At 36.0% G+C, this 13,607-nt stretch overlaps 1 protein-coding gene across 1 annotated transcript in view; it reads right to left on the reverse strand.

Annotated features, from left to right (window-relative positions):
• Positions 1-13,607, reverse strand: part of CYRIA (CYFIP related Rac1 interactor A) — a 111,010-nt gene that overhangs the window by 23,576 nt on the left and 73,827 nt on the right. The gene's annotated exons all lie outside the window — the stretch shown is intronic.

Consider the following 13,607-nt stretch of genomic DNA (forward strand, 5'->3'; position numbering starts at 1 on the left):
ATGTGCAGACTGACAATGTGATAGAAAAGAAAATCCCATTTTCTGAGGAGAAATTCAAGTTGGCTGCAGAAACTTGCATAAGTAACCAGGAGTCAAATGTTAATCACCAAGACAATGCGGAAAATGTCTCCAGGGCATGTCAGAGAACTTTGTGGCAGCCCCTCTCATCATAGGCCCAGAAGCCTAGGAGGAAAAAATGGTTTCATGGGCCAGGCCAGGGTCTCTCTGCTGTGTGCAGTCTAGGGACTTGGTGTCCTGCATCCCAGCTGCTCCAGCTGTGAAAAGGGAACAAGGTACAGCTCAGGCCATAGCTTCAGAGGGTGCAAGTCCCAAGCCATGGTGGCTTATATGTGGTGTTGAGTCTGTAGGTACACAGAAATAAAAAACTGAGGTTTGGGAACCTCTACTTAGATTTCAGAAGACGTATGGAAATGTCTGGATGTTTAGGCAGAAATTTGCTGCAGGGGTGGGACCCTCATGGAGAATCTCTGCTAGGGCAGTAGTTAGGAAGGGAAATGTGGGGTGGGTGCCCCCACACAGAGTTCCCACTGGGGTGTGACCTAGTGAAGCTGTGAGAAGAAGGCCAACATCCTCCAGACCCCAGAATGGTAGATCCATCAATAGCTTATATGGTGTTCCTGGAAATGCCACAGACACTCAACACCAGCCTGTGCAAGTAGCCAGGAAGGGTACTATACCCTACAAAGCCATAGGGGCAGAGATGCCCAAGGCAATGGGAGCATACCTCTTGCATCAGCATGACCTGGATGTGAGATATGCAGTCAAAAGAGATAATGTTGGAGCTTTAAGATTTGACTGCCCCATTGGATTTTGGACTTGCATGGCGCATGTAGCCCCTTTGTTTTGGCCAATTTCTCCCAGTTGGAATGGCTGTACTTACCCAATGCCTGTACCTCCACTGTATCCAGGAATCAACTAACTTGCCTTTGATTTTACAGACTCATAGGTAGAAGGGACTTGCCTTGTCCTGGATGAGATTTTGGTCTTTGGACTTTTAAGTTAATGCTGAAATGAGTTAAGACTTTGGGGGAACTGTTGGGAAGGCATTATTGGTTTTGAAATGTGAAGACATGAGATTTGGGAAGGGCCAGAGGCAGAATTATATGGTTTGGCGGTGTCTCCACCCAAATCTCATCTTGAATTCCCACATGTTGTGGGAGGGACCCGGTGGGAGGTAATTAAATCATGGGGGCAAGTCTCCTAGGCTGTTCTTGTGATAGTGAGTAAGTCTCATGAGATCCGATGGTTTTATAAAGAGGAGTTCCCCTACACAAGGTCTCTCTCTTTGCCTGCTACCATCCATGTAAGAGATATGACTTGCTCCTCCTTGCCTTCTGTCATAATTGTGAGGCCTCCCTAGCCAAATGGAACTATAAGTCCATTAAACCTTTTCCATTTGTAAATTGCCCAGTCTTGGGTATGTCTTTATCAGCAGCATGAAAATGGACTAATACAACCTATTAAGTGCAAATGATGCCAGACACTTTTGGGAGATACGGATCCAACAATATAGTTCCTGTCCTCAAGGACCTTAGGAGGGTGAGGACAGGATCATTAGATTCAGAAAGCATTTATTGGGTACTTTTATATGCCTGCCACAGTGACAGGTGATGAGGGGGATGAAGCAATTAATAAAATACGACTGGCATTCTAAAGTGAAAGTTACAAACTATCAGTAATAATTTAGTAGAACAGTATAAGAAAAGTCATCATGCAGTGAGAACTAAATGGCATTGAATATAGAGACTTTTTTCAAAAACAACCTGAGTGGAAGCTAAGAAAGTTTCCCAGAAAGGAAGATGTAAAATATGGCATCATTGAAGCTATTATGTGACCCTTTCTTGAAAATCTTCCCACGCTTGCCCTTCTGCAACTGTCTTTCTATGTTATCTCAGATCAAATTAGTTATTCTCTCCTGTGAATCCTAGAACACAGGTAGCATTGCTGCTACAGCATTTACCAACATTGTATTATTGATGCTGGTCATGATGTCTGCCTCCTTCAGTAGAGTGTAAACTTGCAGGTATTCACACCACAACTAGTATAGTGCCTAGCACATAGAATACACCCTTTATGACAATCTGAAAAATTGAACCAAAAGTATTGAGTTGTTTCCATTTAAAATAAACAGATAAAGTAAATGTAGAATATATATACAATGGAATATTATTCAGTCTTAAAAAAGAAGGAAATCTTGCCATGTGCCACGACATGAATGAACTTTGAGGATATTATGCTAAGCAAAATAAACAAGTAACAGAAGAACACAAATTGCATGATTTCATTTATATGAGGTATTTAAAAGAGTCAAACTCACAGAGTTGAATGGTGGTTTCCTGGGGCATGGGGGAGGGACAATAAGTAGTTGCTAATCAATGGGTATAAAGTTTCAGCTATACAAGATATATAAGTTCTAGATATCTATGCTACAACAACTTGCCTGATTATAAATGTGTAATACAGTTAAAAATACTATATTATGCATTTAAAGTCTGATCAGAGGGTAGCTCTCATGGTAAGTCTTCTAAAAAGGAAAGAAACATAATCCAATATATTGTGAATTCATTTCAGTTCTGATTAGAGTAAAAAACCTATTAAATGCCATTTGAGAAAATCAGAGAAATATCTATACGTACTATATATTAGATGATACAAAGTAATGCTAATTTTTAGATATAAATCTGTAAGACATTTAGATATAAATATGTAACACATTTTCATATTATTTTAAAAAGATAAAAATTTCACAAAGAATATTGCTCCCACCCTAACAAAGAGAACCAGTTAGATACTCTATAAAATGTTATTTTAACTATAAGACAGTTGAGGTTGCAAAAGTCCTTAATGAATTATAATACATATGATGGCAAGACTTTCCTAGGTGATATGAGACCACAGGTGATTTCAAGTTTGACAGAGAAATGGTAAGAGGAGGAAGCTGTCATAAATACAGGTAACAAGAAAATAGCTGATATTTTCACACACTGTAAAAGGAAGAGTGTGAACAATCATGAAAGCTGAGAGGCCCTGGGAGCTCCAAGCAGAAGGACAATCTATATCTACCTGCAAAGTCTCTTCCATGAACCTTCACCAAGTGCTAACAAAAGAAGCTGAGAACAGGAAAGGAAAAAAGATTTTAAAAAGCAAACCCTCTGGGTCAGGGGAAGATACACAAGAGAAATGCTTCTAAACTCTCAGTCTTATCTGAGGGTGAAGCGTGGTCATCTATTACTGTGGGAGGGGAGACGCACTGGGAAGGTGCCCTCTAGGGCACAGCATACCAGGTCTGCTGTGGTAGACACAGCAAAATAATGAAGAGAAAGCCATCATCCGCTCCCCAGTAAGTAAAGAACAACTGTCTGCCTGGTGAGGTCAAGGAGGCTGAGAAAAGACATCCTGAGAAGCAGGTGCTCTAGAGGGCCTTCTGAAGGCTGAAGATGTGACAGGAAAACTGAGACAAACTCTTCAGATACCCAGCTCTGGTAAAGGGCCCCCTTTGATCCTTCCCTCAAATATCTTGAATTTACAGTGACCAGATATAACAAGCAACAATATAGACTAGAGAGATTGCATGGACTCAACCACACTAGTGGACTGACAGAAGAGAAGGCAGGTCATTTTCTGAGTGCCCATATTAGTCACATCAGTCATTACCATTCTGCTGTCTGGCATTTGTTAAAAAAAAAAAGGAAGAAATTACCAAACACAAGCAAGAAAATATCACCAAAAAAGTAAAGATTCAATAGATACAGTCTAGAGATATCCCAGAGGCTGTAATTTATAGATGAGGATTCCAAAATAACTATGAATATATGTTAAAGAATCTAAAATGTTGAATAATATATATATATAAATGGAAAATTTCAGAAAATTCATTAAAACTATTTATTAGGTTGGTGTAAAAGTAATTGCTGTTTTTGCCAGTGAAAACAGAAATGCTAAAAATGAAAAATTCCATATTAGATGCTTTCTACTAATGATAAGCTCTTTGATAAGTTTATCATTAGTAGAAAGTATCTGTAAACTTGAAGAGAGACCAATAAAAATTATACAAACTGTATACAAAGAAAATAAATTTTTAAATGGAACAGAGTATCTGAGATCCGTGAAGCAGTATCAAATCGCCTTACTTATATAATTGGTGTCCCAGAAGAAGAAGAAAAAGAAAACAACAGACAAAGACATTTGAAAAGATAATAAGCAAGAATGTTCAAAATTAATGACAGGTATTAATTCATAGATCCAAGAAACTTAGAGAACCATAAACAGGATAAATACAAAGAAAACATACCCAGGCACCTCATAGTCAAACTACTACTAAGAAAAATAGATAAATTATTGACAGCAGCCAGAGAAAAACATATTACATCTAGGGGAGCAACAATAAAAATGATTTCTCCTCAGAAACAATGAAGCCAGAAGGCAATGGAATTATTTTTTTCAGGTGCTTTAAGAAAAACAAAGCAAATACTAACTGCAACTACAAAAACCTCCAAACTTGTGGATCTAGAACTCTATGGAAGTATCCTTTAAAAATGAAAATTAAATAGCGATATTTTTAGACAGATTAAAAACTCAAAAAATTTGTTTCCAGTAGATTTGAACAAAAAAAAAAAACATTAAAATAAGTGTTTTAGACTTGGATAAAATGACACTAGAGAGACCTTGTTATGTGAGAAGAAATGAAGAACACCAGAACAAGTAAATAAACATGCAAGTAAAAATGAAGGACCTATTAAAATCACATGCACACACATACACATGCACGCACACACAAACATACACACTCTCTTAAGTGATGATTGACAGTTTAAAATAAAAAAGCACATTGCAATGAAAAGTGTATGGCATATATAGAAGCAAAATATATAACAAAAGCAACGAGTGAAAAGGTGTTAGTTTGCAGGTATACTGTGTTATGTTCTTAAGTTCTTTACGATGTAAAGAATAGATTTTGAAGGCAGATCACAATCATGTATAGTATAATCTCTAAAGCAAGCGAAAAGTGGCATAACTAAAAAGTCAACAGAAAAGACAAAATGCAGTACTAAAATACAATATCCAAAACAGTTTGATTTAATCAAAAAGTCAGGAAAAACATGAAGAAAAAAAAGCAAATATAACAAATAGTTATAACACCAAGATAGACTCAAATACAAACACTAAGTAAATGTAATACTGTAATTAACTGTATAGACTCAAATACTAAGCTCAAATACAAACATTAATTAAACATAATACAAAAATTAATTAAATGTAAATGGACTAAGTGTTCAGTTAAGAGGCAAATTTTTTTTCTTTTTTTGAGACAGGGTCTCACTCTAGCTTCCAGACTGAAGTTCAGTGGTGTGGTCTCAAGTCACTGCAATCTCCACCTCCTGGCCTCAAGCAATCCTACTGTCTCAGCCTCTTGAGTAGCTGGGACTACAGGTGCATGCCACCATGCCTAGCTAATTTTTGTATTTTTTTGTAGCAATGGGGTCTCACTATGTGGCTCAGGCGTGAGCCACTGTGCTCAGCCTAAAAGGCTGATATTATCAGCCTGGATGAAAAAGCTAGGACCAGCTATACGTTGTTTACAAGAAACACACTATAATGATAAAGACATAAACAGGATGAAAGCAAAAGAATGGGAAAATATATACCGTGTTAAACACTAATCATAAAAAAGCTGGTATAAGTCAAAATATAAAATGCTTAGGGGTCTATTTGACAAAAGATATGTAGCACTTTTATATTAAAAAGTATAAAATATTAGTGAGCAAAATTAAACAATATCTAAATTGAAGGAAAGATATGCTAAATTTATAGGTAGGAAGAATATTACTCAGATAACCATTCTCCTCTAATTGATCCATAGGTTTAATGCAATTATAATCAATATCTCAGTAGAATTTTTTATTGTAGAAATTGAGGACTAATTAGAAAATTTATTTAGAAAAGTAAAGGAGTTAGAATAGCCAAAACAATCTTGCAAAAGAGTTAAAAGACTTATTCTTCTTGACTCTAAGACCTATTATTTGTTACATTTGGTATTAATTGGTGAGAAGGTAGATCAATAGAGCAATCGGAGAAAACAGAGAGTCCTGAAGTAGCCCACATCACACATATTACAATTAGCTAGTTTACAAAAGGGACATTAAAGCAATCCACCTGTGCCACTACAATCTTATAGACTATGAAAAAATAATAAACCTAATACCTTTCTCACAACATATGCAAAAATTAGTTCAAGATCATCACTGACCTAAATGTAAAGCTTAAAACAATAAAGCTTTCAGAAGAAAACAAAGTAAAGTATCTTTGTGACTTTGGTATAGGTCATGATTTCTCAGAATACAGAATGTGTTTAGCATATAATTTAAAAATTATAAATTGTACTTCATCAAAATCTGAAACTTCCATATATGAAAAGATATCATTAAGAAAATAAGTAGGCAAGCCAATGACTAGGGAAAAATGTTTGCCAGATAATATCTCATACAACACATGTATCCAACCTACAATAAAGAACTCCTACAATTTACCAATACAAAGACAAGCAACCTAATTAAAACTAGGCAAAAGACGTGACAAGATGTTTTCTTAAATAGATAAACAATTATACAATAAGCACATGAAAAAGAGTTCAACATTGTCAGTTATTATGGAAATGCAGATTAAAAACACCATGAGTTACTACCCCACCACTGCTAGAACAGCTAAAAGGAAAAAGATTGGAATACCAAAAGCTGGAGAAGATGTGGAACACTTGTAGTTGCTTAGTTGTTGTTCGGAATGTAAAATAGCAAATCTCATTTGGACAGCTGTTCACAGGTTTTCTTTCTATGTTTTGTACGTTTAAGCATGCTTGTTATTATCTTAATTTTTATTGTTATTCTAGATCCAGTGGGTACATGTGTCATGTGCAGGTTTGTTATAAGAGTATATTGTGTTGCTTCACTTTTTTGAAAAGTTACATATAACTGTATCACCCAGCAATTCCACTGCTAGGTATTTACCCAAGAAATATAATGCCCACAAATATTCTACAAGAATGTTTATAGCACAGTCACTAATAACAGCCCCAAGCAGGAGATAGCCCATATGTTCATCAACAGGAAAATGAAAAAAAGTTGTCATACAACAGAAGAGTATTCAATAACAAAAAGGAAATAAACTATTGATATATGTAATGACATGGCTGGATGTCAAAAACGTTATATTGAGTGATTATTGAATGAAAAATAGATACAAAAAAGCATATTCTGTATGATTCTATTTATATGAATTTCAATAACTTAGAGATTTTATAGACTTATATTTTGCAATATAAGTTGGACCTGATTAATAGATGTTTCTGGAGTCTGGGAGGTAGACTGCCTGGGAAGGGGCTTGATGGAACTTTCTGGAGTGACATGAATATCCTATGTCTTGATAAAGTATGGCATGTGTCAAAACCAACTAAAATGTGAACGTAAAATTGATATATCTTAGAGCATGTAAATTATGTCCCAATGAAAGTAAATTTTAAAAAGTGGAGTAATCAGGAAAACAAGAGAAATAATATATTCTGGGAAGAAGGAATAGTGTCAGCATTAAGCAGAAAAGAATTGGATCTTCCAAAAAAATCCTTTTTTAAAAACAAAAAAAAAATTACAGCTTAGTTGAGATTAATTCACGTGCCATATGACTCACCCATTTAAAGTGCGTAATTCAGCAGTTCAAAATATATCCTTAGTGTCATGCAAGCATCACTACAATCAGTTTTAGAACATTTTCATTGACACCCCAAAAAGACATTGCACCCATCAGCAACCACTCCCCAATTCTCTTCAACCCTCTCCCCACCTCCCAGGCCTAGACAACTAATCTTTCTGTCTCGACAGATTTGCCCATTCTAGACATTTTATATAGATGAATTCAACACTGTGTGGTTTTTGTAGCTGGCTTCTTTCACTTAGCACAATCATTTCAAGGTTCATCCATGTTATACCACACATCAGTATTTTATTTCTTTTAATTGGTCAATAATGTTGCATTGAATTGATATGCCATTTTATTTGCCCATTTATCAGCTGATGGGCATTTGGGTTGTTCCCAATTTTCAGCTATTATAAATAATGCTGCTATGAACATTCATGTGCAAGTTCTTGTGTGGACATATATTTTCATTTTTCTTGCATATATATCTACGAGTGGAATAGCTGGGTCATATGGTAGCTTTATGCTTAACCTTTCGAAGAATTTCCAGACTGTTTTCCAAAGCAGACATACTATTTTACATTCCTACTAGTGGTGTATGAGAATATTATTTTTTTTCACATCCTCACTAACACTTATTATCTCTCTTTTTGATTAGAACAGTATTAATGGGTGTAAAATGTGATCTCATTGTTGTTTTGATTTGCATTTCCTTCATGACTAATGATAATGAACATCTTTTCATGTGCTTATTGGCCATCAGAGTCCAAAAGAAGTCTTTGACAGATCAAGTTACTTGCTGATTGAAAATGAAATAGTTTATTTGAAGTGAGAATGCATAGGCTGTAATCTACTGGCACTTCTACCTAACTTGGAGATCTTCCACTCCAAGCTTTGGATATTGGAGCTTAAAAAGTTGCATGGCTCAGCTTCCCTGCTGTAAACACTACCTATGTATCCTCACCTGGATGCATGAGTTAAAGGTGGTTTACAAAGCAGCTTATCATCAGAAGCACCTGGAAAAGTGGGAAAAATGGATTCTTGGGACTAGACAACTGAATCTGAACTTTTAGGTGAGGCTTAGGTAATCATACAAGAAGAAGGTTCCCCCAGATGTTTCTAATGATCATTTTAGCCTTGGAATTACTGAAACTATTTCATGGAAAGGTTAATGCCTGCTGCCCATGTTGGGTGCCATAACGGTGGGTCTGATTGCCCAATCTTGAGTAGAGCTTCAGACATACTTCTCCCTGTAAACTGAAGCCATCACTCATGAAAGATTAGGCTGCTGCATTAATCTTTCATTCCTCCCCTGTTTCCTAGACTTCAATGAGGACATAGAGATATGACAAGGAAGTAGAGAAGAAGAAAAAAAAAGTAGAGGGATGAAAAAGAACAATAAAGAAGATGTTAAGTGATTTGTAGAGAAATGTGAATGCCAAGTATACAAAACGCACTGCAAAGGTCAGATGAGAATTTAAATCAGATCTATGCAACTGGAAAACCTAAGGACAGATGTGTCTAATTTTCTATTATTTTTTGACCCAGCTTAATTATAACTGTTTGACCCAGTTCAATTATATTCCATCACTAACTTCAAAAAGAATATTCAACACTCAAAGTAGAGGTGCCAAATTCATTAAAGGTGTTACCACATGCTGTTCAGCCTTCCTCCCTCTCGCCACCTCTTCCTCCTTAACTCTTTACAATCCAGTCTCTATATTAAAAGCAACAAATTCTGAATCTGCTTCCCTAGAGGCCGCAAGTGACTTGGGCAGCTCACTGCCTAATTCATCAGCCCCTTTTCAAGCTTCATTCTTGACAGCTCTGCAGCATTGAATCCATTACACTCCCTCCTTCTTGATCACCTGTGCCCTCATGACTGCCTGGATAGAGCCCGCTTCACTATGTTCCCTCATGGGATCAGCACCTGTTATTGAGGATCATTCATGGGCTAAGTGCTGGGTTACAAAACTGAGGGGGACTCAGATCCTGCCTCCAAGAATCTCAATTTAGTAAGATGTCCTCCTTCCTCTGTAGTCTGACCTCTCTCATAGATCCTCGGACTGCTCAAGCCCAAGCCCCCTTTAAACATAAACATGCCTAATGTTCCCATCTGCTCAGCTCTCTGGTTTTCTCTCAGGGATGTCAGCTATTCTCTTAAGAGGTGACCCCCGGTTCTGGACATCTAGCCCGAAGCTCATAAGCTTAGCAGCCTCACCTTCCATGGTCTAACCCAAGCCAGCCTGCCACTTCATTCCCCGTTTCTCTCCAGCAAGCATTTGGCATTTTGTCTAAATTGAACCTCTTGCTGTTCTTAAACATGCCCTTCCTATTCCAGTTTCTATGCCTTTAATCATACTGTTTCCATCTGGTAAAAAACTCTCCCTATCTGTGCTTGTAGAAAAACCACTCATTCTTTAAAGCCCATTCCAAATGCCACCTCTTACAAAAAGACTTCAATTCCTCCCATAGCCTTCTGTCTCCCGAGAGTAGATGTACACTTTTCCTTCCTTACTCCCATGCCACACTGTGCTCTTATAAGTCCTTTATTTATTTCGCCTTGAACCCAGTGCCTATATTGTCCTCCACTCTAGCCTGAGACTTGCTGCTCTTGTTTACTTCTATGTCCCTAACACTGAGTAACTTACAAGTACACTCACAACCATACTCAGCACACCCTTAGTGGACTGAGTTGAAATCCAGAGACTCAAGGAGAAATCATGAGATGTCAGCCCACCTTCTCTACCCCTCCAGCCCATCATCACTGTTTCTTAAAAGTCATATTTAGGAAATAGGATTTTCAGGATAATTTTTTTTTCCCATGAAATGTCTTAGCTTGCAGACAACTAAGATGTCCCTCTCTGGTCAAGGATAGAACAATGGCAATAGCTCTTCTAGGAAGCTGCTGGTGGTAAGCACTTAGGGAAGGAAAGCCAGGGGAGGAGGAGAGCCAAAGAGATCTGTGTTCCCATCTTGATTTCCTAGTCATTCCCTGTGTGACTTCACCCTAGTTATTTATCTTCTCAGAGTCTCAGTGGAATAAAGTTAATCTTCTCCATGGGACTGATGGGAAAATAAGCAGGATTTTATATATGTTTATAAATTTATAGTTCTATGTCTTCCTTAAATACTATAGCTCTAGTCCCAGTAATAAGCCACCAGACATGGGAATCCAGTCCACACTTCTTTCTCTTGAGGACATTACACTGACAAATGGAGTTTTAGTATGATAAACCATCATCAAAATTTGAGACTTCCAAATGCTCTATTTAGCCACCATGACCTTTCTTTACATAAAACATTAAGAAAATATTCAAAGTACTAGACTGGGCAAACCAGAGTACTCTGGTAGTAGCAGGGGGTGGGGGCAGTGGGGGCAGTGCAGAAGCCCCTCTCAACGGCTCCCTGCCTGCTATGGTGGTGAGGGATGGAGTTTTTGAACACAGACTCAGAAATCTGATGCTCAGGAGAATACCAGTTAACAACAAGTTTTAAATCCCTGCAAATTCTACTTGAATCACTTTAAAGGCTTTTGAGATTAGAGTTGACCAAGAACTCAACGCTGTTCTTTCTGGAAGCATAAAAAGCTGAGACCAAGAACAGCTAAGCAGGCAAGTGGGGCTGCTGAATTTTGGGAGGTACATGCGAGCATGCACAGATGCACACAGAATTCTGGGCTTCCAAGAAAGAACAAGCACATTAGTCTCCTACTTTCAGGCCTTTACACACCCCCACAGTTATGAATAAATGGGACGTGTTATTACTATTTTGGCCTTGGTACACACTGAGTGCAACAATGTAGAATGCATCTGATAAGAAATGGATGGAACAATTAAACATGTAAATAGTAAAAGAAGGGTGGTAAGATTATAGCTAATTTGTTTTGTAAAATTTTTTTAAAAATTAGTAAATCATTCTTTTAACAACGTGTGTGTGTGTGTGTGTGTGTGTGTATTTTTTAGAGGAATATCAAAAGTTAAACCAGCAAAAAAATCCCATTTGTTTGACATATCAACCCACTCTGCCTCTTGCTAAACCCCTTACCAAACCAAACCAAGCCAAACAATAACAACATAGCACACTGAGTTAAATGCAACGTGAGGCATCTTTCATCGACTATAATCTATATTAAATGTGTTTTTAGAATATATGAGCTTTGGGGACCCTTTTCCTTTTCAAGAAGCTATTTAAAACCCTCCAAAGACCCCAAAAATTACAGCTCTGGAGCTTCTGCTTTTGGTTTAGTGCATCTTGGATGGGTCTTATAGCATTTCCTTAGCAAACTCGTGTTAGAAGGTTTAATCTATACGCAAGGAAGTCCCAACTATTATTTTTAATGGAGATAAAGTACTTGAAAAATTAAAGTTTAAAGCATATTAGAGTGTGTAACAGATGGTGATTACTGGGGAAAAAAAGACATTTAACTGTGCTTGCTATTGTGGAATTGGAATTTTGAAAAGGGGTGAACATGAAAGTTAAGGAAGAAACATGAGTTTAGTTTGAGTAAACATAAATGTGCCTCATTCATGTCCTCATTCCCATTTGTCAATATATTCAATCAACAAATAAGAAAGGGTCTCTCTTTTGTTTTGTTTTTTCAGTCATGATTCTTAAGACATTTCTCCTGAGAAAAACTTAAAGCTTTTGACAAGAGAAACATAACCGTTTGGATAAAAGATAATATATATATATAATATATATTATTATACATAATATATATATTATATAAAATATAAATATATATAATAAAATAACAAATAATTATATATAAATATATTATATATTATATACAAATATATAATATATAAATATAATATATAATAAAAAATATATAATATAATAAATATATAATAAAATATAAATATATAATAAAAATATAAATATACAAAATATATATTTTATATAATATATATTTTGTATATTTATATTTTTATATATAAATTTATATATTATATGTAATATATAAAATATATATTACATATAATATACAATAAAATATATAATAATATAATATATAATATATAATAATATATCATATAATATATATAATATATATATTATATATATATATGGTCAAAATCCTGAAATGGTTCCTAAAACCAAATAATACATAAAGAATAAAGAAAATGACTAAAAATATTCTGTAAGCCTTATTTCTGGTATTGATAACCATTTTCTTTCACATTTAGCAATTTTTTTTTATATGAATCTTTGTAATTTACTGTCCTGAGTATTTTCTTTGGAATGTGATACAGTAATTCATAAACATATTTAGGAAAAATATGTGATGATTTTCTTCACATCTTTTTTTTTCCTCTGTGTGCACTTAATAATTGTGGGCTTATGACCTTCAAAAGGAAAACAAAGACTAAAATGATCCTTTATTTATGCTAGGGATACAAAAGTTGATCACTTCTCAAGTCAAAGAAAACCATGGGTACATTAAACACATTTTCCATTGGATTTCTTAAAAATTAGGACAAAGAAGAAGAAAAATGACATTAGAAATAATTTCAGAAAAAAAATGCATAGTGACTGATATGATTTGGCTGTGTCTCCACTCAAATCTCATCTTGAATTCTAGCTCCCATAATTCCCATGTGTTGTGGGAAGGACCCGATGGGAGGTAATTGAATCATGGGAACAGGTCTTTCCCATACTGTTCCCATGACAGTGAATAAGAGTTTCACAAGATCTGATGGTTTTATAAAGGAGAGTTCCCCTACACAAGCTCTCTCTTGGCTGCTGCCATGTAAGATGTCCCTTGCTCTTCCATTATGATTGTGAGGCCTCTCTCGGGCCATGTGGAACCGTGAGTCAGTTAAACCGCTTTCCTTGATAAATTACCCAGTCTCGGGTATGTCTTTACCAGCAGCATGAGAACAGACTAATACAGTGAC

The sequence above is a fragment of the Aotus nancymaae genome, unplaced genomic scaffold (genome assembly GCF_030222135.1).
Source record: "Aotus nancymaae isolate 86718 unplaced genomic scaffold, 86718_ANA_hifiasm-v0.15.2.pri h1tg000057l, whole genome shotgun sequence".
Taxonomy (NCBI): domain Eukaryota; kingdom Metazoa; phylum Chordata; class Mammalia; order Primates; family Aotidae; genus Aotus; species Aotus nancymaae.